General features: G+C 42.0%; 1 protein-coding gene across 10 annotated transcripts in view; it reads left to right on the forward strand.

Annotated features, from left to right (window-relative positions):
* The window catches only part of CSGALNACT1 (chondroitin sulfate N-acetylgalactosaminyltransferase 1), a 350,833-nt gene that overhangs the window by 158,139 nt on the left and 167,629 nt on the right, over window positions 1-25,065 (forward strand). For 6 of the 10 annotated variants that reach the window (XM_057505244.1, XM_057505246.1, XM_057505249.1 and 3 more), the window contains one exon: window positions 18,130-18,230. The gene's annotated coding sequence lies outside the window, so the exon portion shown is untranslated. Of the gene's footprint in view, window positions 1-16,694; window positions 16,828-17,651; window positions 17,802-17,883; window positions 17,903-18,129; window positions 18,231-25,065 lie in introns of those variants that run through there. The other 4 variants (XM_036896289.2, XM_036896291.2, XM_036896292.2 and 1 more) reach the window with 4 other exon arrangements.

Consider the following 25,065-nt stretch of genomic DNA (forward strand, 5'->3'; position numbering starts at 1 on the left):
GCCATTTTTAGTATATAGGAAAGCCACAGATTTCTGTGTTAATTTTGTATCCTGCAACTCTGCTGAATTCTGATATTAGTTATAGTTGTTTTGGAGTGGAGCCTTTAGGGTTTTTTATGTACAATATCATGTCATCTGCAAATAGTGACAGTTTAACTTCTTTACCAATCTGGATTCCTTGTATTTCTTTGTTTTGTCTAATTGCCGTGGCTAGGACCTCCAGTACTACGTTGAATAACAGTGGGGAGAGTGGCCATCCCTGTCTTGTTCCCGATCTCAGAGGAAAAGCTTTCAGCTTCTCTCTGTTCAATATGATGTTGGCTGTGGGTTTATCATATATGGCCATTATTATGTTGAGGTACTTGCCCTCTATACCCATTTTGTTGAGAGTTTTTATCATGAATGGATGTTGAATTTTGTCGAATTCTTTTTCAGCATCTATGGAGATAATCATGTGGTTTTTGTCCTTTTTGTTTATGTGGTGGAAGATGTTGATGGATTTTTGAATGTTGTACCTTCCTTGCATCCCTGAGATGAATCCCACTTGTTCATGGTGTATGATCCTCTTGATGTATTTTTGAATTCGGTTTGCTAATATTTTGTGGAGTATTTTTGTATCTACGTTCATCAGGGATATTGGTCTGTAATTTTCTTTTTTGGTGGGGTCTTTGCCTAGTTTTAGTATTAGGATAATGCTGTCTTCATTGAATGAGTCTGGAAGCATTCCCTCCTCTTCTATTTTTTGGAAAACTTTAAGGAGAATGGGAATTATGTCTTCTCTGTATGTCTGATAAAATTCTGTGGTAAATCCATCTGGCCCAGGGGTTTTGCTCTTGGGTAGTTTTTTGACTACCGCTTCAATTTCATTGTTGGTAATTGGTCTGTTTAGATTTGCTATTTTTTCCTTGGTCAGTCTTGGAAAGTTGTATTTTTCTAGGAAGTTGTCCATTTCTTCTAGGTTTTCCAGCTTGTTCACATATAGATTCTCATAGTATTCTCTAATGATTCTTTGTATTCCTGTTGGGTCCATCATGATTTTTCCTTTCTTGTTTCTGATTCTCTTGATGTGTATAGATTCTCTTTTTCTCTTAGTAAGTCTGGCTAGGGGTTTATCTATTTTGTTTATACCCTCAAAGAACCAGTTCTTGGTTTCATTAATGTTTTTCTATTGTTTTATTCTTGTCAATTTTCTTTATTTCTTCTCTGATCTTTATTATGTCCCTCCTTCTGCTGACTTTGGTCCTCATTTGTTCTTCTTTTTCCAGTTTCAATAATTGTGACATTAGACTATTCATTTGGGATTGTTCTTCCTTCTTTAAACAGGCCTGGATTGGTAAATACTTTTTTCTTACAAACTCTTTCGCTGCCTCCCACAGAAGTTGGGTCTTTGTACTGTTGTTGTCATTTGTCTCCATATATTGCTTGATCTCTATTTTAATTTGGTCATTGATCCATTGATGATTTAGGAGCATGTTGTTAAGCCTCCATGTGTTTGTGAGCCTTTTTGCTTTCTTTGTATAATTTATTTCTAGTTTTATACCTTTGTGGTCTGAGATGTTGGGTGGTAGAATTTCAATCTTTTGGAATTTACTGAGGCTCTTTTTGTGGCCTAGTATGTGGTCTATTCTGGAAAATGTTCCATGTGCATTTGAGAAGAATGTGTATCCTTCTGCTTTTGGGTGTAGAGTTCTCTAGATGTCTATTAGGTCCATCTGTTCTAGTGTGTTGTTCAGTGCCTCTGTGTCCTTACTTATTTTCTGTCTGGTGGATCTGTCCTGTGGAGTGAATGGTGGGTTGAAGTCTCCTAAAATGAATTCATTGCATTCTATTTCCTCCTTTAATTCTGTTAGTATTTGTTTCACATATGTTGGTGATCCTCTATTGGGTGCATAGATATTTATAATGGTTATATACTCTTGTTGGACTGACCCTTTATCATTATGCAATATCCTTCTTTATCTCTTGTTACTTTCTTTGTTTTGAAGTCTATTTTGTCTGATACTAGTACTGCAACACCAGCATTTTTCTCCGTGTTGTTTGCATGAAATATCTTTTTCCATCCCTTGACTTTTAGTCTGTGTATATCTTTGGGTTTGAGTTGAGTCTCTTGTAAGCAGCATATAGATGGGTCTTGCTTTTTTATCCATTCAGTGACTCTATGTCTTTTGATTGGTGCATTCAATCCATTTACATTTAGGGTGATTATTGAAAGATATGTACTTATTCCCATTGCAGGTTTTGGATTCGTGGTTACCAAGGGTTCAAGGGTAGCTTATTTACTATGTAACTGTCTAACTTAACTTGCTTATTAAGCTATTGTAAACACAGTCTGATGGTTCTTTATTTCTCTCCCTTCTTATTCTTCCTCCTCCATTCTTTATATTTTAGGTGTTTAATTCTGTGCTCTTTTGTGTTTCCTTTGACTGCTTTTGTGGATAGTTGATTTTATTTTTTGCCTTTAGTCAGTATTTGGTTGGTCTGCTTTCTTTGTTTTTATTTTATTTTCTCTGATGACATCTCTTTTGCCTTAGGAGTGCTTCCATCTAGAGCAGTCCCTCTAAGATACCCTGTAGAGTTGGTTTGTGGGAGGCAAATTCCATCAACTTTTGCTTGTCTGCGAATTGTTTAATCCCTCCTCCAAATTTAAATGATAATCGTGCTGGATACAGTATTCTTTGTTCAAGGCCCTTCTGTTTCATTGCATTAAATATATCATGCCATTCTCTTCTGGCCTGGAAGGTTTCTGTTGAGAAGTCTGATGATAGCCTGATGGGTTTTCCTTTGTAGGTGATCTTTTTTCTCTCTCTGGTTGCCTTTAATACTCTGCCCTTGTCCTTGATCTTGGCCATTTTAATTATTATATGTGTTGGTGTTTTCCTCCTTGGGTCCCTTGTGTTGGGAGTTTTGTGGGCCTCCATGGTCTGAGAGATTATGTCCTTCCCCAGGTTGGGGAAGTTTTTAGCAACTATTTCTTCAAATACAGTTTCTATCCCTTTTTCTCTCTCTTATTCTTCTGGTACCTCTATAATGCTAATATTGTTCCATTTGGATTGGTCACACAGTTCTCTTAGTATTCTTTCATTCCTGGAGATCCTTTTATCTCTCTCTGCATCAGCTTCTCTGCATTCATTTTCTCTGATTTCTAGTCCATTAATGGCCTCTTGGACCTCATCCAGTCTGCTGTTAAGTCCTTTCAGAGATTGTTTTATTTCTGTATTCTCCCTCCTAACTTGATCCTTTAGCTCTTGCATATTTCTCTGCAGGTCCATCAGATGGTTATGACCTTTATTTTGAATTCTTTTTCAGGAAGATTGGTTAAATCTATTTCCCCAGGCTCCCTCTCAGTGTTGTCTGGGTGATTCTGGATTGGATCAGATTCTTCTGCCTTTTGATGGCTATTGAGGTAGTCGTGAGCAGTTGGTGCATTTGTTAGCTCGGAGAACAAAGTCCCTTCCTGCTTGCTGGTCACCTCACTCTCCTCGGAGCATCTTCCGGTTTTCTTTCCTGAGCGCCATGGATGGGGCAGCTGTCAGGGCATCCCAGAGCCCTGCGGGGAGGGGCAGGTGCTCTGGGTGTGCTCTCCTGTGAGAACGGCGATCCTTTGCACCCTGTCCCAGCTTCCTCTGTCTTTGTGCACCAGCTGGGCCTCTGAGTCTGGCCCGGGTGGCTGCGGAGGAGGCTCTTGGCGTTTGCTGTGGGTGCAGCCACTCTCAGGCTGCTCCCCTGCTATGGCAGGGCCATGCCTGAGGGGGAGTGGATGGGAGGCTGTTTATCACCATGAGGGGCTTCATAGCTGCGCTGCTTCTCATGGGGCTGGGGTGCCTGAATTTACCTGGGATTCCCAGCTGCTGGTCTGAGTGTGCCGGGACACTTCCGTCCCCCTGTGAGGCCCCTGTCCCTTTAAGACTTTCAAAAAGCACTCGCTTTTCTTTTGTCCCAAGGGCACCGGCTGCAGGGAACCGCTCGCAGATTTTATTGTTCCGTTTCCCTAGTATCCAGTACACCACGCACTGTGTGTCTGTGCTCCCAGTGCTGATGGCTAGGGCTGGGTGTTTAGCAGTCCTGGGCTCCCTCTCCCTCCCCGCTCCAACTCCTCTCCTCCCGCTGGGTAGCTGGGGTGCGGGGTGCGGTTGGGTGCCGCAGGGCTGAGGCTTATATCTTACCCGGTTCATGAGGAGCTGAGTTCTCGCAGATGTAGATGTAGTCCTGTATCTTCTGGTCTCTCTTTTAGGAATAGTTGTATTTGTTGTATTTTCAAAAATATATATGGTTTTGGGAGGATATTTCCGCTGCCCTACTCATGCTGCCATCTTGGCTTTCTGTATTATAATCTTCTTGGTTACATATTGTGCAAAGATATAAAGCTTCCTGAAAGATTTGGAGTCTGATTATTTCCTAATCATGACTGTGAGTACAAATCTCATTTTAATCCTATAGGTACATGATGACTTATTGAGTCCCTTTTTAAAAGCTTATCTAGTCCTCCTTCAAATTGTTAAATAAATGATCTGTTAATATAAATCAGTACACTTTTATTTTAAGATACCCTGACATATCAAAACATATGCATCAGAATGGATGTAAAGCAATGAAGATACTTTGAGAGGTTATTCCTGTGAGACTGCCTTCGTGTAAAATATTTTTGTAACTTACTGTTCAGAATTATCCTCCAGCCCTTGTCTATTCTTTTGGCGAATCTGTCTTTGTAGGACATATTTGTGAACAGAGTAGGTGATTGAACTGTATTATTGCTTTGTTTATTTATTAGTTTACTTACTCTGCTTAGGAGAGTAATAGATGTTTATTCAGAGAGGATAGAATTAAAAGGAAAATCAACAAAGTTTTTATCTCAGTTAAACATTAATCACTCCTTGGAAGAAAACCCACAAATAGTGGAGTTTTAGAGCCTGAAGGTGATATGGAGTTCAGAATTCATCCAATACAACAAATCATTTCTCTGACTCCCTTGTCAGCATCTTGAGATGGACTTTGTCTGCCTCTGAAGTGTGGATGCCTCAATTTGCCTAAGGAAGCAAAGTCTCCTCATGCAATCTGTCATTAATCTTCTACTAAAGGCCCCCCCTTTTTTAATGGTGAAAATAGCATGAAGTAATTAAAGATCTCCCCTAACATAACCAGAGTATTATTTTGGTATATTTTTTCTAATTTAAATAATAATCTCACATTATGTATTTCATTTAAGAGAAACTGAGATCTTACTGTATATACCTTGTATCTATGCTTCTTATTATATTGACATTGTCAAATATTTTTTAACATATTATTTTTAGTGTTTGCATTGTATTCATCATATGTATCCATAGTGTGTTAACCATTTTCCTTTTGTCTTAATAGTTGTATGATAAAAATATAACTAAAGTATATTTACCAGCTTGGTAGGTTAAATTGTTTCTTAAAAACAGAAGTTTTATTATTAAAGAGTTTGATATTTTCCACATATGTGTGCTATTAAATGTTCTTTTGTGTCAAATTCAACTTTGGTTCGTATAAATATTGCCATTCAAACTTCATTTTCATTTGTGTTTACAAGACATATTTTTCCCTTCCTTTTCTTAGATTTCTGAATTATTTGATTTTAGGCCGGTCTTATAAGTAGCATATAATTGCTTGTTGAGAATCCTTGTCTTTGTTGGGGAATGTTTAACCCATTTACGTTTATTGCCATATTAGATAGGTTTGATCATTTGTCAATGAAAGCAATTCTACTTTATATGTTTGTTGTTGTTCTGTTTACCTTTGTTATATGGATTATAGTTTTGTTTCCTTTCTAGGAATTTGAAAGGCACGCATCCAGTTTTTACTCTGTTGTTGCTAATTTTGTAGTTATAAAAAATAAAGTTAGTTTATTTGTTTTACTTTAATTAGCTCTGAAAGTTCATATGAAAAGGGCATTGAAAAGAAGTCACGAGCAATAGAGCATTATTGGCATAAGTGTATATCCTTCCAAGTACACTATTCTGAAGGGTAAAACTTACTGATTTCAAGTGTTGAAACATTCATGTAAGAAAGTGTTTCATAGTAGGGTCAGCTAGGTGAGCATTCTTCTACCAATTTGTCCCTTTGGTTGCTTCAAGGGTAATTTAAAATAAGGAGAACAAGAAAAACTCCTTATCTAGGCCCTCTTTCTATGTTACCTACCCTGCCTTCTTTGTCACCCTTCAGAGTGTCTTTAAAGTCAGGAGCGGAGAGCAACCAGCCAGTGGCAGGTGAGGGCAGCATGGTGTGGCAGAAGTAGCTCTGAATGGTTACATCCTGGATGAGTCCCTTTACTTCTGGGTTTCTGTTTCCACCTCAGGAACTTTAGGAGGTTGGAAGGTGTTCTCTGAGATTGCTTCTAGTTTCTACCTGAAATGATTAAACAGAGTTTATGAGGCACTTATTTGCATACTTTTGGTCCCAGGCCTCATATAGAGTGGGAAGCACAAAACCAGTCTCTGTTCAAAAAGTGAGAAAAGAAAAGATACTAGCTGATCAAAGGTTTTGTATCTTGACCCCTGTGGTGGTTTCACTGTGTATAGGTTGTAAAAATGCATTGCACTGTATGTTTAAGATGAGAGCACTTTAATTGCTTTACTTGTGCCTTTTATACCTCAAAAAAAGGAAAACTAAACAAAAAAAGAAAAGAAACACTGACATGCTGGTTGTGATGATGAGGCGGCTGGGGTAATGGACAATCCACAGGAAGCAGCAAGGGAGTTTAAATCGTGACAACATCAAATACTAGTCTCAGAATCTTGTGCACATTGTTGAACCTTTTGAAACTGAGTTTCTCTAGTGAAAAGAAAATTTGTAGCTTCTGCTTTATGAGGCAGTCAGGGGTATTGGATGAGTTATAAGGGTCATGAAGGGCCTGACAGGTAGCAGGTAGTCAATACATATTTTTGTAAAGAGGCACTCAGATTACTAAACAAACATATGACAGATTCAAAGAACTAAAAGATGTGACATCATTCTTTTGAAATCACCCCAAAATAAATAAACCCCCAAATCCTGGTGTTAAAGAGACTGTGGAGAAAAAGCTAGGCTCATTTTTTCTCTGGTGAGTTGGCAAATTGGTACTGGCAATTTATAATAAAACTCACCAAGCTGATTATGGTCTTTAAACTGTTAACCTCACTTTTCAGAGTATAGCCTGAAGAACATCTGAAAGAAGAAAAGCAAAATTTATTTATTTTCTAACAATTGACTGGGTTATAATAATGTGGGAAAAATTAAGCTGAAAGATAGCTAATTAAACCATTTTAGCAATACAGCAGAATTTTTCTCCACTTAAAATGACAGAGATAGGGACTAAGTAGATACATGGAGAATTGCAGCAAAATGTTAAAAAACAGTGTGCACTTAGTGAGCTCAACCATGGAAAACTGACATCTGTGCAATGAAAAAGGTTGGAGGTGAATCTGTGTATCTCTGGTTTTATGTGGGAAAAGCATAATCTATGTATTTTAATTTTTGGTTTAATTCAGTACAGTGATTCCTGAGTGAGTCAATAAAAATAAAGTAAAAACATAAATTATATGTTCTGAGCTAGAACAGGATTTGTATGAAAATAGTGCATAAAATACAGACTAAATATGTAGAAGAGCATAGACGTTTTATTCCTCATAATTTTTGAGTTTGCCTCACCAATAATACATTGTGAAAGTAGCTCTCACACATGAGAAATGCTTTTCTCAGAAATAATTTTCAAGCCGGCTGAAACCCCTAGATATAGAGATGAAAATTCATGAGAGAAGTTGTTCCTAAAGATATCAAGTTCCCTACCAGCTGCGTTTTTTCCAGCTGCTTTTTCTTCCTTTTCTTTTGTGATAAAGGAGAAAGTTTTACAGACACTGAAATGGTTTGCCATTGCCTTATTTAGTTGCTCTTATTTTTTTGTGTCTCCCCAAAGGGTCACAAAGTCCATCATTTAAAAAGAGAAATTGGTGTGTTTTTAGTGCAAAGAGAGAATAGCCACTTTAGGAATGGAAATAAATGGAGTCTGACACCTGCAGCCGCGGTGCACTCAGAACACAGTGCACTCAGGGGTCTGAAGCTCACAGGGAAAACGGGGAGAGCCGCTGGGCGGTGGGTGCCTCCTTTCGCCACCTGGAAGCCCACATCAGCTCTGAGGGTTTTTGAAGTGAAAAGATTGTGGGAGTGCTCGGGAGAACGTGGGGGGCCTTGCTTGCGGGCCCTCCTCCCCCCCTTGGGTCTTCCTTCAGGGCTGCTCCTCGGGACCACAGTACCTTTAGGAAGTAATGAACGGGTGTGCCAGCTGTGGGAGGAGTCCAGGTGTTTTAGGGGTGGGGGAGCTTTGTATCTGAAACGTATTTGTTGTCATGGAAAGTTTGACCCAGGTTGCATGATGCAAGCAGGGTTCCCTAAAAAAGGACTGGCAGAATCACAGAGCTGGAAGTCTTAGAAACCGATGGGTTCAAACCCTTAATTTTACCATGGAGGAAACAGACCCAGGGACGAGAAATGGCCTGCCCGGGTTTACAGCTGCCAGTGCAGGCACGGCCCAAACCAAGTCTGGTGATTTCCGGCCATTATTTTTCCTACTCTTCCTCGCTGCAATTCCCCTGCCTTCCACCATCCCTTCTTTACGGACCGTTTCTGCTTCTGCCACACAAAAGATTAGCCTTCAGAGTTAGAAATGTAGCTTTAATGCACAAAGAGCTCCTTTGAGCCATCAGATGTGTGCGTCAGCATTGTTCCAGGATCTGTCTCTCTAGCAGAGGGAGAGAAATTTCACTTCAAGAGCTTGACTCAGGAATCAGACCACCTGAGTTCAATGTCCAGCCCCACTACTGGGAAGGTGGGTGGCAGTGAGCAAGTTACCCAGCCTCTCTGAACCTCAGTATCCTCATCTGTAAAATGGAGGACTGTACCAGTGCCACCTCTTAGGTTCCTCAGGTAAGGATTAAACAGGATAATCCATTAGATTGGGGCCTGGTTTATAGTAAGTGGCCAATAAATGCCAGTCACTGATATCACCATTCTGTGGGCAGTTACAACTACTTTGTCAAAATCTTAAAGAAATAAGAATACATATGTGTGTGTGTGTGTGTGTATTTGTTTTTGTTTTGAGAGAGGGATGGATGAGTGTTGTCTAGGCATGGTCTTTGGGTGCTCAGAAAGATTTTTCCGGGATTGTAAAACCTCTTGAACTTCCAGCAGCCAGAAATCTTTCTCCGGTAGTCTTTTACGGGCTTGGTGTAGCTTATTTTTCCGATAGCTTTTTGTCCAACAGCTGTCTTAATTGCTCCAAATTTAACTACTCCTTCTTTAAATATTTATTCCTGTTTTTGTCTCTTTACTCAATAATTTGTGTATCTTATTGAGGTATAATTCATATATAATAAAGTCACATATTTATAGTGTATACTTTGACTGATTTTGGTACACGTATGGAACCATCACCACAATCAAGGAATGAACATACACACATCACCAGGAGAGTTTTCATGTGCTCCGCTGACCCCTCCCACACATGACCTCCCTCCCTCCCCAATGATCTGCTAGAATTTTATATAAAAATGTATGGAACTTATGGAATCATACCGTAAGTTTTCTGGTTTCATATGCTTCTGTATGTTTCATACAGTGTATTTGGTTCCTTTCATGTTATCATCTGTGTTGGTACATACACCTATAATTCATTTGTTTTTATTACTGAGTATTCCAATGATTTTTTGTTTGTTTAATCTTTACCCCTGTCTTGCTTAACTGGCCATGGTATGGAATGAAAACACATTTTAATGATTTTTAAATATTTATTGAGTCAATATCTGTGTTTCCTGCTTGCTCTTTCTATTTTATTGTTACCCAGTATACCGGCTGCATCATGTACAACAACTGTAGGTTCCCTGAGAGAAATACCCATTTATATTCTGTATGCCTATTTTAAAAATGACGTCTATAAGCAATATTACTATTTATTTATATGAACACAAGATTAAAATTTTCTCCCATCTCCTTGGCTCTCCATATTAAAAAAAAGCAACCTTCCATTGGCTTAACCAAGTGAATTGATTGAATAAATTTGATTATTTAAATGTTTACATACAGTTTTCATTTTCATGGTGAAATATTTATTCTGTTAATGGTACAGTCTCTTGGAAAATGTGGACAGTATGTTCTCAGTTCCCTCACAGCTGGAGCATAACATGAAACAAAAAAAAATTGATACAGCAAAAATAACACATTTACAAGATAATGAAAGATCATTTGGGAGGCGAGTCCATTTTTGTAGTGACTTCTTACCAACATCATAGTATCTCTCAGCTATTGATATTCCTGCATCTGGGAAGGGAGAAGATAAAACTTCCCATCCAAAATGCCCACTCAAGTTTGCTGAAAGATTTAATTTCTTCATTTATCACAGTGTCATGAACCCTATGGATACTATATAGATCAAGCCTTAGAGCCAGAGTACGGACAGCTTGGAAGTGCAGAGGGTAGAATTTAGCCAGAGGGAATCATAAAGAAGCCAGAGGAAACACACCTTACCCACTCTGCACGTGCAGCTTGTGTTCCGGGCGGCAGTCTTGAGTGCTCTTGCCTGGGAAGGCTGGGAATGCAGTGATTTAAAAAACAAACCCGTATAAAGCATGCTTTAAATATCCTTAATTTTTATCATTTAAAGTGTGTCAGATGATCAGCTATGGAAGTAATTTTTTCTGATAATATTCCTTTCTCTTAAAAAAAAAAAGCAGTTCCTGTGTGGTGATCTCCAGTAAGTGCTTCACAGTGATATAAAGGGCATATCAAAGTGTGGGAAAAGGGTTTGTCTGTGTTTATACAGAGGATCAAAGCCTAATTTGGCTGCCCAGAAAACGAATTAAGATACGATATGAAGAAGAACTTCCAACATCAACATTCTCTGAAAGAGTCATTCCAGAAGATGATCATCAAAAAACTTCAACAAAGATCCTGGCACTGTTGCAGTTGTAGCTGCATTCATCCCGCCAGTTCCTGGACTTGCCATTGGAATGAAGAAGGAGATATCTAAGCTGGCCTGTGCATACAGTAAAACAACAAATTTGACTGGATCTATACTGTGGGAACTCAACCAAGAATTAGGAGAAGTGCAAGTTGCAGTGCTCCAAAATTTTGTGACTATAGACTATCTACTGTTAAAAGAACATATGGGATGTGAACAGTTCCCAGGAATGTGTTGTTTTAATTTGTCTGATTTTTCTCAAACTATTCAAATTCAGTTAGACAATATCCATCATATCATTAATAAGTTTTCACAAATGCCTAGGGTGCCTAACTGGTTTTCTTGGTTTCAACTGGATATGGCTGGTAATTGTAGGTCTGCTTTGGTTATGTAGCTGTATTCCTATTATGTTAATGTGTGCGCGCAATTTAATTAGTAGTTTAAAACCTATACATGCTTATGTTACTCTACAAGAAGATATGTCAAAGAAATAATCTTCCCATGTTTTCTTCCATCTGCTACTTCTATAGCTTTTCTTCTTCCTTCCTAATTACAACCCTTAAGTAGAATTCATGCCTAATAACGAAATTACCGAGTATCATAATTCTTCCAAGTGGTAAAGATACCTCAAGACAAATGCTGGGCATAAAAGCCACAGGGCATAAATCTGCAAAGAAGTAAAAAGCTAACCTTTTCAAACAATATTGCCTCTCTCTCACTTACCAACTTTACATTTCCCTGTATGGCCCCGGAAGATGACTGGTTAGCCAGAGACGGGTAAGATTCCTCAAGGGAGGAACAACCTAAGACAGGCACAGTCGCAGGGGGGCCATCAGGTGAGAAATTGGGGATCAACAGAGGTGAGGCTTAGAACCTCACCCCCCCTGTTTTGAGAGAAATCTTCTGCATCCGTGGATGTTTTGTTGCCCTTGTCTAGCTTGGATTAATACTTAGTCTATAGGCACACACCTGATCATCTACATTTGCCCTCTTACAGCACTAAATTATGTTTTCTACCTTTATCTTGCATCTACCTACCACTTCAGCATTTTATTTAAAAAATAATAATAATAGTAACAATAATAATAAGGGAGAAATGTGGGATTCACATATAAATCAAGTATAAAAATCAAACGAATATTCATATTTGACCTGATTGTTTATAGTTCATAATGCGTGATCAAAACCGAAAGTTTCTGTGATGACTGCCCTTGCACTGTTCACCATGTAAGAACTTATTCACTATGGAAGAATTTGTTCACCATGTAAGAACTTGTTTGTTATGCTTCAGAAGATTGGAGACTGTTGAGAATTAGGCTTGGGGTTGATTAATGATTGTGCATTGAGTCCCCTATACAGAATTTTATTGTTGTTAACAACCATTTGATCTATACATATGAGAGATGCCTTCTCAAAAAAAAAAAAAAACCCATAGTGGAGATGTCTATACTGACCTTAAAGATGCTACAAGGATTCTAGTAGCAGATAGATTTTTATGTAGAACAATAAAAAGTAAGTGCAGTTCTATACTGGAAGGTAATTTGGAAATTAGCTGGCTCAGACTTGTATTTTGCAGGAGACCAGCTCAAGGTCACAAAACAACTTAATGGCAGGCCTGGAATTTCTGAGCCACAAACTCCTGCTCCCTCTAGGGTGCTGCTTCCATTGTGTCGGGGCCGGTCTGGTTGGTGTGACATGTTGCATGGTATGATTTGCTCTCTTGGGGCCACCCATGTAGGGGTCCTGTTTCCTGGGAAACCGCATCCTCACCGAGCTGTTCTTGAGCGTTGTGTCTTCCTTGGGGGGTGAGTTTCCTTTGTTGAGTGGACCACTGGGCTTGCCTGACTACCAGCCAGCTCTGTGAGACAAATCTGTGGTTCTGACTGTCAAGTTCCTGTTATCCACTAGTCAGGTAAAATCCTTCTACACAGGAAGGCCATACTGTAAGTCTTAACAAGAGCTTGTACTTCTGGAAGCTCCCCTTCCCTGGTCTTAACATCTGAGTCTAAACACTGCCTTGCACGTTTATTTGTGCAGCTAGCTGCCACCTGCAACAGACCTCCTCCTCATACCCGGGGGTTCTTGGTGGTGGTGGGGAGGCCATTGACAAAGAGCGCCCACCTTCCCTGAGAATCACGCAGTCCAACACCTTTATTTAATAGATCTGGGATCAGAGACTTAAGAAGTTATGGACTCACCTGAAGTCTCACAGTGATGCATTTAAGATAACGCCTTATTTCAGGCTGTTACAAAATATCACAACCTGGGTAGCTTATTAACAACGGTCATTTACTTCTCTCAGTTCTGGAGGCTGGAAAGCCAAGGTCGTGGTGTCAGCGTGGTTGGGTTCTGGTGAGAGCCTGCCTTCCAGGCTGTAGACTGCCGGCTTCTCTTTATAGCCTCACTTGGAAGAAAATGCTAGCAAGCAGTGTGGCCTTTTCCTACAAGGGCACTGATCCCACTCATGAGGGTCCTCCAAAAGGCCCACTCCAAATACCGTCACACTGAGATCTGAATTTCAACATCCGAATTTTGGGGGCCACAAACATTCCGCCGATGGCAGGTGAAAACCCAATCTCTTACTCTGCACAGAATTTCGTATAGCTGATCTCTCTGAAATGCTGTTCCTGCCTCACTAGTCTCTAAGACTGTATTTAGCACAAGACAGGCAGCTGCAGTGCCTGAGAGGGCCAGGGCTGGCCCAGCAGAGTTTACTGGGAGAGGCTGTCTAATAAAATGAACAGTTGCATGTAAGTGTGACTGGCCGCGCAGACTGGGTGCTAGAGAACAGCTCTCTTTCATGGAGGCACATCAACCGTCTGTATCGTAACTGATTCAGAAGAATCATCTGTTACTGAGCTAACCACCAATAGCAAACAGAGCAATTTAGTTTCTTTCCAAGAGACCAGTCTGTAGCTCTGGTTCTCTCCACTCCAAATCAGTCTGTCTTTCTTTCTGCTCTAACATATGATTTGTGCCTCTGTTCAGTATGAGTCATTTCATTCTCCATCATATTAGTGGTTCATGTATTGAAAATGTGAAGATAGCTCTACCAGGGAACTCATATAATTTTGTTCATAGTCTTGGTAGTTCTGCTACTAGTGTCTGAGATTGTTCCCATTTATCAGAGCGAGAAATTGAAGTGAAGAAAAAAGAGGCCACCTACCTCATTGGAAGGATTAGGAAAAAGAGGTATCTCCTCATTTAGTCTGCTCTGTATACTCTAGACCAGGACATGGAGATCCTGTTTTTCATTTCACAGACTGAACAGCAATATTTGGAGGTGGGGGGTGGGTGGAACAACTCATGACTTTTAAAGCCAGTTGTGCCCTAAAACATACTATTTTCAGTAAAATTATTTAATGTGGAAAGAATGTGGTCAAGAATATAGTAACATGCGATTTGTAATGTGTAGCATTCAAGGACACTTTCTTTTTTGAAAACATAGTCTTGAGGAAGATAATTTTAGCAACTGGCCGCATAGTTCCTGACCCTGTGTGTGCCCGTCTTCCATTATCATAACATAGAGGACTCCATTGGTTTATGCAAATAAAAATAATTACCATCAAGATTTTAAAACATATTCACATATGCACAAAGAAAATCTCACCAGGCAGTTTGGGTTGGCAGACACATAGCTAGTCTCTGCCATATTTTGGTGCTTTTCAGTTGTTATTTTAGGCACAGCCTTTTAATCTTCTCTTCTTATACTTCACATTTCAGGAATCGATGTATCTGACACACAGTTTAAATGGACTAAAGATTTAAAGATTGATATTTATGAAGCCTTGGAACTTAAGACACATGGATGGGTATTGTCACACCATTGGACCAACTGTATTTTTGAAGCTTTTCAGAAATTAAAGTGCCAGGAACTTTCACGTATTAATTATACGCTGAATAGAATGGGTTCCTGCACTGTTAAAATATTACTGATCTCAGTGTGCACTTTTCCCACGTTTTTGATTGCTCTTTTCAGTAGTTGATTGCTGGTCATCTTTCTTTAGCATGATAAAAAGCTGACTTATTTGTGAAGTGCTGCTAATGAACGTTTGTCTAACTCTGTTACTGTGGGGGTGGGGTGGGGCAGCCCCTTCCCAACCATACTAATCCCAGCTGGGAAACTTGCAAAACGCAAGTCTGTGCTTTTTCCATGGACATTCTCCCAGCCACTCTCACACACTTTCGGCTTCTCTTGCCTCCTTTTTACCATAACTACAGCTCGTGAGGCCACATGAGCTCCTCATAACCGTCAAGGTTCCTGCCAAACTGCTGAGAACACCCAGGGCATCAGATGACAAGAGAGGGGACCTCACACCTGGATCCTGGGTGAGGGGTGTGGTTGAAAGCTATTTCAAATTGGACAGAGCGAGGGACTGTGTTTGTCTGTTCTGTGTACCTGCAGCTGCTTTCCTGGAGTGAGCTTATGCTTCTAGCACTTGTTGCCTCTTTCTTTGATACCCAGAAGGATTGTCTGAGAGTATATTTGTGTCACAGTGGAGTATATTTGTGTCACAGTGATTTCTTTTGAAGGCTGACTCTCAAGGCCTCAATGGCAGCCTTTGCATGCTGGCAGCATGTCTGCCAGGGCATCACTTTAATGCAATATAAGCTCCTATGAAGCCTCATTCCCCATAGAGAACCACGTGTGAGGCCTGGCATTTGCACGTGAGGCAGTGCTGCATAACAGAAAGTAATGGCTTGTTTTCCTTTTTCTTTTCAGACCTTGGTTTTGAAGTCAGAAAACTCCTGTTTTATCATGTGCTTGTCGGGGAGGTTTCTTAACACCTTGGAGCCTCATTTTCCCCATTTGTAAAATGGGGATGTTAACACACACACACCAATGGTGTTGTTGTGGGGATAGATGAGTTCACTGGCCGTGCAGCTGGCCCAGCGCGTGGAGTGCGGCCGCTGTGCAGGTGCTGTTGCCTCCCATCATAGCAGGGGAGTGTGCGCTTGGACACACCCACTCCTTGGTAGCATACCTGCGGTTTACCTTTGGAATCCACGGTGCTGATTCCCTTTCTGCGAGGATCTCTAAGGGAGCCTCGTCAGCACTCCTGCCTTCCCACCTCTTTCGTCCTCCATCTAGCTCCAGATGACTCCCTTCTTGGGGAGCCGATGTTTGGACCTGCTAAGGAGACAATGTACTTGCCAGAACCAGGGATCAGAGACTTAATGAGTTCTCTCAGTAGGAAAAGAGGGAGGAGCTGCACCCTCCATGGCTCTTAACCTGCAGCCTGGCATTGCTAGGAAGGCTCGGAGGCTGGATGAACATAGACTCTGTTGGATGAAAACACGGTGAACATTTCTCTTCACGTTGCTGGAGTGAGAAGTACGAATTAGAATATTAATGATCATATGAGATATGAGCTGACAGTGGATCTAGTTTCATTATTAAAGCAAGTGCGGTTTGGGATGATGTGGACTTTTGCCCCTTTTATTTAGATGGCAAGGAATGTTCATTAAGGATATCAGTAACACCCACATCAGCAGTGTAGCCTGCAAAGCTGCTCTCTGCGTCGCTAAAAGACAGAAAAGAAAATTTAAGTGGTTGAGAATGAGAATGGAAGCCAAATTACAAACTCATTTCAACCCTTGGCCTGCAGGCTCTGGAGTGACATTATTTGTTGTCAAGGATGGAAAACAAGGCAGATTCAGGTCCAAGTGATTATTCCACTTTGGCATTGCTATCTTTCTGCCAACTGCAGTTCCATTTAGACACAGATTATTTAGCCAGGCAGAGGCGGAAGTGGGTTGTGAGAGCAAAGCCAGAGCGGCAGCCTGCAGTCCTGCTGGAAATGGGGGACCGTGGGGGGCCTGGGATGATGGGGCTCGGGCTGGCCGGCCCCTTTTAACACTGAACCCACTGTAAACAGGTAAGCTCGTGGATATAAACGGACCCCAAACTTCCACGGTAGTAACTTCACACTTCTGATCATGTTAGTGGCAAAGTCTCAGAGGAAAAACTTCCAACTTAGCTGAAGAAAGAAACCAGAATGAGATAGGTCTTCTGCAGTGACTGGGGTGGGGGGCGCGTCCCCATGGAAAAGATGGAAAAGGCACTAGGGTCACAGACCTGCGCTTATGTCTTTGGCCTCCTCTAACCATTCTGGACTATTTTTAATTCCAGCACGTGACATGAGAACAATAGTATTAAATTTTTTTTTTTTCACTTTTTGCTATTACTTGAATTATAAAGACAGATGAGGTAACATTATGAAAACTCTTGGGAAAGATGAGTCTGCGTTAATTAATTGAAGATAGCATTCTTAACGCTTATGTAGCAGGAGGCTTTTCCAGAACATTTGTCCTGCCTCTGCCTCCAGAATGTTTTGCTTGTTCTCTCCCGCATCTGCTGTTACCTTCGTGGACACATCTGGGCCCCCGGCGGAATTCCGCAAAGGCGCGGGTGGGTCGGGGTGGGGCGCGGCCGTATGCGCCGCGCCTTCCCGCGCGCTCTGGGCGCGGGGAGCCCGGCGGGGCCTCGGGGTCGCGGGGCTGGAACTGGGGTCCCGGAGGTCCTTCTGCCGCGGCGGCCGGGCGGGGCTCGCCCGGGAGGAGGGCCGGGTCCCCCTGGCGCCCTCGGAGCCCATCGCGGCGTACGCGCCCTTTCCTTCCCTGGGGAAACTTCCAGGAGGACTTGATAGCATTTTTTAAACATTTCATCTGGAACCATAAAAAAAAAAAACAAAACTGGTGGCGCCGAGCACAGCGCGTTCGCGGGGGGGCGGCCCCGTCGCTCTGGAGCCAAGCGGCGGCCGCGCGGACCGAGACTCCCCTGCCGGGCGCGGCCGGGACGCAGCGCGTGGGCCGCGGGCACGTTTCTGCCTGGCGAGGTTTGCTTGCGGGGGTGTGTTTTTCGGTGTTTTTTTTCGTTCTCGAATGTGGCTCCGCTTTGGTTTTACACACGCTTCTACATGGCTTCCACCATTTACTTTAAACCTTGCTTATGTGTGTTCTTTTAAACGAATATTTTGTATCGTACCCCTTAAAATAGGGAGGGGAAAATACCATACTGGTTTTTTTGTGTGTGTGTGGCAATACTTTGGATGAGTTTGTATTTGGTATCTTAAATGATTTCAAATTTTACCATTTTGTAGTATCACCTACGTTGGAGACAGGGAGATACACAGGAGCTACCTCTTATTTTTATTTTATTTTATTTTTTTATATTTTAGATTCCGTTTTCTTTCAAGGAGGGAAGCCGAGCTATGTTTGCCCAGTGGAGGAATGCTGTAGTTCCCAGCTCCTTCCTGACCTGCTTTTCTTAGGCTTCCAGGTAAGTGAGCCTATTTAATCATGAATTACTTAAGAAGCGAACCTGGGTTTCATCTTGAGTTGTATTCGGTATTCTGGCTATGTTTGAAATGTCTTCAATTTCATTTTACTTTGAATAGTCTGATTAATAACAAATTACTATTTTAAGATATGAATACTTTTTCAAAGGAATGCAATTACTTGGTTGCTTTGAATCCTATTCACTTGGTAAAGTTTGTAATCTACATTTAACTTTCCAAACTTATTCAGAATTTATCTCTTATTAAAGTGGCAAATGACTTAAACCCATAATGTAGTTAGAAGAACTGCATAATTCTTAAAAAAAAATGTTCATTTGAATAGGAACATTTGTTTTCCTTTTGGAAGTTGTGACAGAGTTTTAAGCTTTCTCAAATATTTACCCCAGGATCAAGTGGGAACCATAATTTTGACCATGCTACAAAGTAATTATTTAAATGAATTGGTTAGGAAATTGAAGAATGATCTTATTTTCTAACTTTTAATATCTTAGGGGTATACTTTGTGGAACTCTTAGTGTAGGAGGACCCTAATGGCTTTGTATGGTTGATGTTAGTCTGAGGACAAATATAAATATTGTTTTAGTTCTGGTCTTGTAACCCGTCATTTTGAATTTCTCTGCAATAAGATATTTTATTACATCTGGCAAAACTCAAGTTAAAAAAAACCCTGAGAACCTTAGGGACTTCATAATGTTGCATTTCAACATGAACAGTATGAAATGGGAAATGGCTTATATGGTTTGTGTCTTCAGCAGGGCAGACCTTTTTTAGTTTTCTGTAGAAATGGTTCAGCAGACAAGAAGGTGGAAACAGGTCAGCTGTGCTCAGTGTATACTTATCTTGAAGAAGCTTCCCTTGCCCTTCCTCTTCATTTAACAGATTTCTACAGAGGTTTTGTTCAGGATTGTGCATTTTATTATTTTTACTTTTGTTACACTCATTAAGATAAAAGAGTAGAAGTCAAAGCATTTGATTTGATTTTGCATAATGAACTGCTTTATACTTACATACCAGAGTATGTGGGACTTAAAAGGAATTGTAACTGAGTTACTTTTAATAGAAAAATAAAAACAACCTTGCCCAAAAGTTAATAATACAAATGAAAGTAACCAAAGGACAGTTCTTCACAAGTTATGTTCAGAGTCGAAAGTCAAGTGGCTAAGAGGCCTAAGTGAGTCAGGACTAACTTAAGGGGCACATGGATTTGTTGTAATCTAAGGTCTGTGGTGGTTAGCATTTTTGAGAATGAGTCAGATGATGAAGGTGAGAACATCATCATTAGAACCCCATGTGGACTGTAATTATTACAACCTTGGGATAATAGTAGAAAAGAGCCAAAGGCAACTTCACAGAAGAGAGAAGCCATCAAAAGCTCATTGAAGCCTCCTTGGCCAGACACAGAGTTACAGGAAGTCGATGCTCTAACATGAAGCCAGCAGAGTAGCAGGACAGGGTGGCACAAGGGCAAGGCCGTGTGGCCTGAGCTGGGTGTTGGTGGCTGTCACAGTGCTGTGGGTCCTGAGCAGAGGCTCCACCTGGCAGTGCCATGAGCTTGGGAAAGCAGTTTTCCAGGAGCTGCTCCTGATAGATTGAGTCCTTCAGAGGCCCAGGGACTCAAGTGTCCTTTAGCAGTGGGTCCCCCCCAAACTTGTGAGGAACAAATGTGGACCCTGGGGAAAGAGCACCTGGGTTATATTCTCTGGCTGGTAGGCAGATACAGCACACGGACGGCTGGTGGTCATGGAATCCAAGCGGGGGTAGCTAATTGATTGGAATGTTTCACAGTGTTAGGCCGTAGGCGGTTTGCCAGCGGGGTTCTCCTGGTGTCGTGGGCACGTCCTTCATGCAGCCTGTTCCACCAGCATTCCCTCTCCGTGATGGGCTGCTCACAGTGCTTTTACCCACACTCCATGCCCTGTTGCTGTGCTCCCAGCCTCTCCCCACCCTGCAGGGTATCCTCATTCCCACATACCCTAGTCCCTTCCTCCTGCCAAGGGAAAGGAGTGCTCCTGAGCCTGCCCCCAGCCTGTCCCCACCCCCATGCTGTGACCCCTTGAAGCTCAGTTGGACCCCACACTCTTCTTTCTGCCCGGAATAGCTTCCTCCTGGCCACCCTACCCAGGGAACTTTTACTTAGTTTTTAGCAGCAATGCCCTCCATGGAGCATTCCTGGGCAGACGCCTTCAACACCCAGAACAGCTCCTGGCGCTGTGAGGCACCAGGGGAGGGGATGCGTGGGGGAGTGAATGGCAAAGTCCATAAGGGGTGTTCGCACCCTGAAGTGCCTCCCCCACCCCCTGCCCCTCCGCGTTCTCCATGCGGGCACGTGGCATTGCGTCATCATCACTGCTGGCACAGCAGTGTCCTGACTCTTCCCTGAGCAGGGTTCAGACCTGTCTGTTCTCATTTTGGTGGTCCAGTGAGCTCCTGGCTAGTGTCTTGAACTAGAAACTCTTTTCATAGGCAAATAACCTTGTAGGTTTTTTTGAAATTTTATAACCTATGAAATGTGACTGCCAAATAGCATAAGATGGTAGTTGATTCAGTGTTGTTTTTGAATAAAGTGGGCATTATAAATAAATACTAATATAGAACTGTAATGTGGTGATGTGACAAGTTCCTCGTATTTGAAAAACTGGAGAATTAAGTAGTTTGTATTGTGTAAAGTGGCCTTTTGTGGGACGTGTTCTTAGACTTCTAAAATATTCCCATTTAATGGAATGAGGTGTAACATCAAGTCCATAAGCTTTTAATGCACGTCAGCTTTTGCTGCTACAGCTTTCCCTTCTCCCCTGAACTGTGGTTTGTTTCCAGCAGGTGAGGCGGCCCCACAGGCATGGGTCAAGAGATCCACGCTGGCGCCAGAGTGGGCATCCAGGGACACATGCCTTCGCACGGGCTTTCATTTCCTCCTATTGACGGACATTTGTTTAGGCCTCTTTCTGTCTTTTCTGGTCAGTTTGGGGGCTTTCCCTTTTCCCTGAGTTAGCTTCCCACCTCCCGTCCTGAGCCTCAGCCTCTCCCTACACAGCTGGCTCTGCTGTTCCCCGCCTGCAGCGCCTCCTGCCTTGCGTGCCCTCCCGACTCCTTCCTAGGACTCGGCTCTGGAAAGCCCGCCCTGATGCCAGCCCAGAGTGGGGCAGTGCCCTCGCACTGCCTGTCATCCCATATCTCCAGTGCTGGTGGTTATCTGCCTGTCCCACGGCCGTCCTTTGGCCACCACTGTCCTGGAAGAGGCCCTGTCTCTGCACTTTCCTCATCCAGGATGTGTTTGTTCATACTCACGAACAAATGTTGGAATAAATTTCTGGTATCTGAAAACCCAGCAATGGCAGTGTTTTCATTCACCAAGCACTTGCTTTCCAGGGCGATTTTCTTTTACCCGATTTTTGGGATATTTTTTACGGAAGTGTAGGTAATATACAATATTATATTTAACATTTGTATTTTCTGTGCTGCCGTGGAGGTGAGGGATTTGAACACAGGTGGTCTGGCTTCAGCACCAGCGCCTGCCAAGTTAAATTGTAGAAAAAGTAAGTTGGAGAAGGTTGGAAATAAGTGTTCATCAGAATATGAGTAGATTAACAAATGTGGTCTATAAGGGGAACGGGACAGCATTCAACCTTAGAAACCAAGGATGTCCTGACACCTACAACCAGAATGAACCTGGAGGACATTCTGTGAAGTGAAATAAGCCAGTCACAAAAAGACAAATCCCGTGTGCTTCCCCTTCTATGAGGTTCATAGAGACAGAAAGTGGAAGTGGGTGCCAGGGGCAGAGGACAGGGAGAATGGAATGTTGTTTAATTGGTACAGGGTGTCAATTTTCCAAGATGGAAAGTTCTGGAGATTGGTTGCACAACAGTGTGAATATACTGAACACTACTGATCTGTATACTTAAAAATCATTAAGATGGCAAATTTTATGTCCTATGTGTTTTACCACAATTAAAAATAACAAAAACTAAGTCAAAGACCTTGCTTTTGAAAAGAGAATTAATCCTTTAAGAGTAAAAGAAATTGAAAGGAATTTTTTTGATTTGGGGACTTTCTCTTCCTTGCACTTTATTTTTTATTTGCTCAGATTTTTTAATCACTTTTTTATTTAAAAATGTATTATGTAACAAAAATGACTGTATTTACATTGATAAGATCATCAGAATTTAATTTTAGGCTTTATTTCTCCTTTTCTTATTGTTGCCTGTATTTCCAGTTAAAATCTGATTCAAAATATCAACTTCTTCACCTGTTTTTCTTCAACAAAGATAATACAGTCTTACTGCTCATCCAGAAATGCTTGTATGACACTTAAAAAATTACTCTTATGAATTAAGAGCAGAAATGTTTGTTCGGCCACAAGCAGAGGGCATGACAAACTCCAGGTTTGATTTGATTGCTCATTCAGCGCCCGCCTATGTCATTTTTCTCCCCCATCACACTGCTGAACCTTGCATGTGCAAAACTGTAGCTCCACAATCGTAAATAACCCTCCGGTGCTGGAAAGAGCGCCCTTTCAAGCTGTTCAACTGACTCTTAGGAAGCAGTTCTCTTTTACTCAAAGGTTCTGATCCACTGCATCATATCTTCCCTGAAGAACTTAAAACGAAACTTGATATGGGGCACGTTTGCTGAGAAGGTAAGGTAAGGATCTATTGGAGAAGGATCTGGTGTGTAAAGGATTGAGGGAAAAGTGGGGATGAAAATTAGAGTCGGAGGGTGGGAAAAAGAATTATAACCTTCTGGAAACTCCAGCTCAACTGTTGCTTGCATTTTCTTTCATGTTACAAACATGATCTTATTGTGGTCAGGGACTCTAGAAAAAAGGAAAACAAAATTCATCTTGACCACCGGGAAGCTAATCCACGTTGATACTTAAAAATTTTTCCTAAAGTCCCTTAAAAATAGATGGTGGTTAGAAATATTAGTTAATGTTTACACTTAAATGTTTTAACAAAGAGTTGTACATCTTCAGCTGAACAAACATATGGGGCTTACCACATGTTAGACTTTAAATGCACTTGTGGTTACTAAGTGCCAGTTCTTGGACTGGAATCCAGTCTCTGGTGAAGGTGTCAGTCATCTGCAGAGAAATGAGAAAAATAAAGTGATGTTTTCCAAGAGCTAATATTCACTGCAAAGGAAAAACTTACACTTTGAGCTTCTGGTCTTTTTTCCTATGTATTAAAATTTAAAATGTCTATTCTCTTAGAACATAATTATAGCTAATACTTAAGATTCTATTCCCGGGAACTTAAAATATTGGATATTATTATTATTTCGGATTCTTGGTTGTAAGAAATAGAGATCAACTAGGCTATTTTAAGTAGGAAAGGAATCTATTGGAAGAATGTCCCACAGAACCTAAATTCATATATAATGAAAACTTGGAGTCAGGACTACTTGTATCATTATATGTACTTTCTAAGTTTATAAAACATGTGAATAGCCAACCTGTCCCAAGTCTGTGGGATATATGCCAAGGAACTGAGGTCTTAATAGGGGAAAAAAAGGATTAAATTAAACCTAAATTAAATACCATCGTATGATTTATAAATTAGACTTTTGTGATAATTTTTGTTTGCAGCAAGAGAACTAAAACACTTACCCAGAGCCTTGGAACAACTGTCCTGATTTGAGTTGTGGCCTCAGGCTGCCGTGAGCTGCACCCACCGGTGGATTAACCGCCGGCGTGCGGGCCAGTGTTGTGGTGTTCGTGTTGCCCGATCCTCTAACTTTTCTTTGCCTGAAATCCTTGTTGTGTGTTTCCACCTCAGTGCTATTGTTCATCTCACTGTAATTTGATGCAAGGTGTCTTAACTCTAACTTTTAGTACTTAGAAAGCCGGATTGTGGGTATCAGGTGCGACCAGACTTCTCTCCAGCGTTGGACACTTTGACCGCTGTCCTTGAAGCTCACTTCCCGTGGCTGGTGTAATGTGATGACAAGCGCTGCGGTTTCCCCTGCTTCTCTGGCTGTCCCTGCAGAGTCCTCTTTTTGGCCCTTACATGGCGGTGTTCCAGTCTCTGGTTCTCATTCTGGACCACCTGTGTAGTTTCTTGCAGTCCCAGTGGCGATCTGTCATCCCTTTCCTGCTGACTTCTGTGTTTATCCCCCAGCTCATGCTACCATGGGCCCCTGGCCATCCATCCAGCATGCCCACCAGCCCATTCCACTAGTGTCCCCAGCTGAGCTCCCACCCGGTTACCCAAACCAGATACCCAGAAGGCATCCCTGACGGCATCCTTACTTCCATTCACCGTGCTTATGCGGTCTGTCACCAAGTGCCACCATCGTGCCTGCCTGTTCTCGAATTCGCCCACCTCCCTTCTGCTCCACTGGCAGAGGTATCTCAGGCCCTTATTTATCACGTCAGCTTGGGCCAGTCTGGGCTCTCCCTGCCTGTCTCCTTGCCTTCCTCACCCTCCACCCTGCCACCCCATGGCCTCTCTAAAGTATGTCATTGCTCAGGCTGCCTCCCAGGTCTGAAATCTGCTGGCTGCATCCCAGCGCCTCTGGGGTGGCCCGTGTCCTGGTGTACGGCCATGCTGCACCACCCCCTGTGCTCCCTGGCAGGGCCCCCTTCCCCCGGGGCCAGTGCCTTTGCTGGGTCCTCTCCCCGGGAGATCCTCCCACGCTCATCTCCTGGGCCTGTTCCTGCTCATTCACCAAGACTTGGCTTATCTTCCTCCAGGCTCCCTCCCGCCGTGGGTTGACTTGTGGATTAAGTTTGGTGTTAGGGTTATTGCTGGACCTTTCCCAGAGGAGGGGCAGTTTGGCATCACAGGTCTCCAGAGACAGGATTGGAACCTCAGCACT

This window comes from Manis pentadactyla, chromosome 7 (genome assembly GCF_030020395.1).
Source record: "Manis pentadactyla isolate mManPen7 chromosome 7, mManPen7.hap1, whole genome shotgun sequence".
NCBI lineage: Eukaryota > Metazoa > Chordata > Mammalia > Pholidota > Manidae > Manis > Manis pentadactyla.